Source organism: Hyaena hyaena, unplaced genomic scaffold (genome assembly GCF_003009895.1).
Source record: "Hyaena hyaena isolate Hyena2069 unplaced genomic scaffold, ASM300989v1 scaffold_3, whole genome shotgun sequence".
Taxonomy (NCBI): Eukaryota; Metazoa; Chordata; class Mammalia; order Carnivora; family Hyaenidae; genus Hyaena; species Hyaena hyaena.
Window position 1 is genome coordinate 3,347,695 of NW_024080635.1, and position 4,435 is coordinate 3,352,129.

A 4,435-nucleotide genomic window follows, 5' to 3' on the forward strand; every position below is an offset into this window, starting at 1 on the left:
GGCCGTCACTCCCAGGCCCTCAACCGCATCGGCAGCGGGGGGGGCGGCGGCGACATCGACGGCGGCGGGGGGGACAGCCGTTACCACCAAGTCAGGCGTTACCACCAAGTCAGGCGTCTGCGCCCTCCAGCCGACAGTCGGCGTGCTGGTGGTTTCTCTCTTCCTTGTCCATCTCCACTGCTGAGAACTCAGGCCGAAAAGCATTTTCATCTTTCCAGCTCATCCTACAAATCCCCATCCTAACGGCTCCTGTGTATCTATCGTGGTAAAAAACGAACAGGCCCTCATGAAATCCACTAATTCCACCCCATGTTTTACCGACTCGCGCAAGCGTTGAGAAGGTCAAAGTTGGGTCCGAGAGCATCTGAAGAAGTTGACTCGGTGTTATATCTGTGGAGTTGTGTTTACCAGACTGAATGGACCGCTGACAGCCGCAATGGGTGAATGATCTTGTTAATGGGGGCTTCAGGAGTATAGACTCTTAAAACTCTGCTATAAAAATAAGAGTCAATTTCACCTTGATCTAGAAAAAGAAGGATGAGATGTGGAGTGGAGATGTTTCATGTTGATGCACCAAATCTGTAAGGCCATTAAAACAATTTGGTAATACCAACAGCTTCCGTGGTTCTTTTTACGTTCATTGGAAGGGGGCCTTGGGGTGTTACTGGAAAGTAGCGTGACTTTGATGCCTACCTGCTGCAAACTTTTCCATTATTAAGCTTTCACCATTTCCATGGGAACTGAGCTCTTTCCTCCGTGGTTTTGGATTTCACATTACCTTTGACTTTGTATGAAGTAGTATGGGTCAGAGCAATGGTGGATTGGAATTCTACCCCAAACTCAAACCTAATGGGGTCCATCTTGCTAACGCCCTTCTAAAGGCAGATGGTAGATCCTCGCCGCCATAATTCCCATCCATCAAGAGGGCCAGATTCATTTAGCTGCCATACTTAACCTGGTTCTAAAGACTAGAAATGCATTAACTTTATTTTTCTTTTTAAGTTTATTTTTGAGAGGGAGAGAGAGAGCATAAGCGAGAGACAGGGAGACACAGAATCCGAAGCAGGCTCCAGGCTCTGAGCTGTCAGCACAGAGCCCCACGCAGGGTTTGAACTCACAAGCTGTGAGACCATGACCTGAGCTGAAGTTGGACCCTTAACCACCACTCTGGTGCCTCGAAATGCATTGATTTTAATCTTAAAAGGCTGCTTTTCATGAACAGATAGATGGGGTCCTGTTTTCTCTGAGTGATGCCAGCACGAGTCCTATGCCATGGAGGTAGGTGGTGGTTTTTTTTGTTTGTTTGTTTTGTTTTTTTCATTTCTCGAGAGAAATGACACTTCTTCTAAGCACCATCTCTGGTCGCAGGGTTTGACCTACGGCATGCGTTCTGCTGAGCAAAGGCCTGGGTGGGAGTCCTGAGGGGCCGTGAAGACTGCACGAGACAGTAACCAGACAAAACACCAACGCAGAATCATGGGTTCGTCCCCTTTCCCGCCCCCGATTCATGAAGCTGTGACCTCAGATGCTGCTCACAGATCTCCTATGTCCACATCATCAGACAAGCCTTTGGTGAGGGTTTCCTATGATTCTGCTGCTTTGGATGTTTATTTTTTTAATTTTTTGAAAGTTTATTATTTTTGAGAGACAGAGTGTGAGTGGGAGAGGAGCAGAGAGAAGGAGACACAGAATCCGAAGCAGGCTCCAGGCTCTGAGTTGTCAGCACAGAGCCTGATGCAGGGCTCAAACCCACGAACCCACGTGAGATCATGACCTGAGCTGAAGTCGGACACCCAGTCAACTGAGTCACCCAGGCGCCCCTCGGATGTAGTTGTTAGAGGCACCTATATGGTTTACGATATGTGACTTTTAACATAGTCTAGCTTGTCTTCCAATGACGTCACACCACATCACACACCAATGTGAGAACCTTACGAAAAGTGGGGGTGCCCTCCTAAGGCAGGATTCCCTTGTAGTTTTTTATTCTCAGAATTGTCCACACTGAGCCTCCAGCAATTCGTTAATTACAGTTGAGGTTTTCCTACCCAGTTACTGGTTCCCATAATGATGGCCACCCATGAGTCCCGCCCAGGTCAGCCGTGATGACCTGTCATGTCTGTCTGTCTCTCCAGTCTTGGGTGCAGTTGTTTTCCCCATGTCCTCATCTATTTTTTTAATTTAATTTAATTTAACTTAATTTAATAATTTATTTTATTTTTAGTATTTTCTTTTCTTTCATTTCTTTTCATTTCATCTTCTTTTATTTTATTGTTTTTGTCCTCATCTACTGTATGTCTAAGAAAAGTTAGTGATCTTTCAGTTCAGCTTTTTATTTGTTGGGATAGAGTAGGGGACTGGAGTCCCACCATATTCATTCGACCTGAAGGACTTGTGTTAACATTTGCTGTGGGGGCAGGTCTGGTGCCAAAACATTCCTTGGTTTTTGTTTGAGAAGGTTTTCATTTTGCCTTCATGGGTAAAGGATGTTTTCTCTGAAGATGGAATTCGAAGTTGATATGTAATAGTGATTGATTGATTGATTGATTGTCACTGCAAAGGTGTCATTCTGAGTTTGCTTAGTTTTTGGGGGCTTGCATTGTTTCCGACACAAAGGCTGTGGTCAGTCTTATATTAGTTCCCCGAACAGAAGGTCTCTTACTGCTCTGTCTGTCCTTCTCCATCAATGTTTTTCCAGCAATTTATAGTGTGTGTTAGCATTGTTTTCCTTGTATTTCTCCTGTTCAGGGTTTTCTTTGGATCTTTGGGTCTGTGCACTTATAGTTTTCACAAAATCATATTTTATTGGACAAAATTCAGCCCTTAAGTACTTCTTCTATACTTTTCTCCCCTTTTTGGGAGTCCAGTTTCACAGATGGTAACCTGTCTATACTCTCCCACTGGTTAGTAATACTCTATTCCTTTTTTTTTTTTAATGTTTTATTTATTTCTAGGAGAGAGAAAGACAGCGTGAGCAGGGGAGGGTCAGAGAGAGAGGGAGTCACAGACTGAAACAGGCTCCAGGCTCTGAGCTGGCAGTCAGCACAGAGCCCGACGCGGGGCTCGAACCCACGAACCGCGAGATCATGACCTAAGCGAAAGTCGGATGCTTAACTGACTAAGCCACCCAGGCACCCCTCTATTCCTTTTTTCTTACAGGTTGTCTTCTCTGAGTGCTTCAGTTTGGATAGCTTTTATTGCTATATCTTTTTTCAAAAGTTTATTTTGAGAGAGAGAGAGTGAGCACAAGCAGGGAAGAGGTAGAGGCAGAGGGAGAGAGAGAGAATCCCAAGCAGGCTCCACACCATTAGCTCAGACAGAGGCGCACCACATGGGGCTCAAACCCACAAACTTTGAGATCATGACCTGAGATGAAATCAAGAGTTGGACGCTCAACTGACTGAGCCACCCAGGCGTTCCTATTGCTTTACATGTATGTTCAACTTTTCTTCTGCAGAGTCTGTTCTGCTGCTGTTCCCATCTAGTGAAAATTTCATTTTGCTTCCATTGGATTCTTTTTCATAGGCTTCATTTTCCTCTTCATCATGTACATATTTTACTTTAAGGTTGTGAACTTACTTACATATATAGTTTTTTCCTTCCACCTTTAGTTTTTTTCCCTCTCCCTTAAGTGGGAGAACGCTCTCCGTAGTTATTAGTTAATAAGTGTATATGACAGTTATTTTAGGAAGCTAGGCTGCTAATTCTATCATATTTCCTATTTCTTAGTTGATTTCTATTGGCGACTTTTTCTCCTGGTGGGTTTGGGTCCCATTTTTCCGTTTCTTCTTCTTCTTCTTCTTCTTCTTCTTCTTCTTCTTCTTCTTCTTCTTCTTCTTCTTCTTTCTTCTTCTTCTTCTTCTTTTTTGGTGTGTCTGGTAATTTAGGATTATATGCTGGACATTTTGAATGTAATGTTTTTGCGTTTCTGGATTTTGTTATTTCCTTTAAAGAGTGTTGTCATGTGCTCGCTTTGGCAGCACATATACTAAAATTGGAACGATACAGAGAAGATTAGCATGGCCCCTGCACAAGGATGACACGCAAATTCATGAAGCGTTCCATATTTTTCAACATGGATGGACCTTGAGGGTGTTATGCTGAGCGAAATAAGTCAGGCAGAGAAAGACAAATACCATATGATTGCACGTATAGGAGGATTAGGAGGAACTTAACGGAGGACCAAGGGGGAGAAGAAGGGGGGAGATAGTGGGGGAGAGGGAGAGAGACAAACCATGAAAGACTCTTGAATACTGAGAACAAACTGAAGACTGATGGGTGTGGGGGGAAGGGGGGAGATGTGCATGGAGGAGGGCTCTTGTGGGGATGAGCACTGGGTGTTATATGGAAACCAACTTGACAATAAACTATTTGTAAAAGCAAAAGAATAAAATAAAATAAAGAGTGTTGTAATTTTTTTGGCAGGGAGTTGAGTTAC

General features: G+C 43.9%; 1 non-coding gene across 1 annotated transcript; it reads left to right on the forward strand.

The window, feature by feature from the left end:
* Positions 1-3,961: 3,961 nt before the first annotated feature.
* On the forward strand, positions 3,962-4,068 carry LOC120233171. Its single transcript, XR_005528739.1, has one exon. It is a non-coding gene; the product is annotated as a U6 spliceosomal RNA (small nuclear RNA).
* Positions 4,069-4,435: the final 367 nt, after the last annotated feature.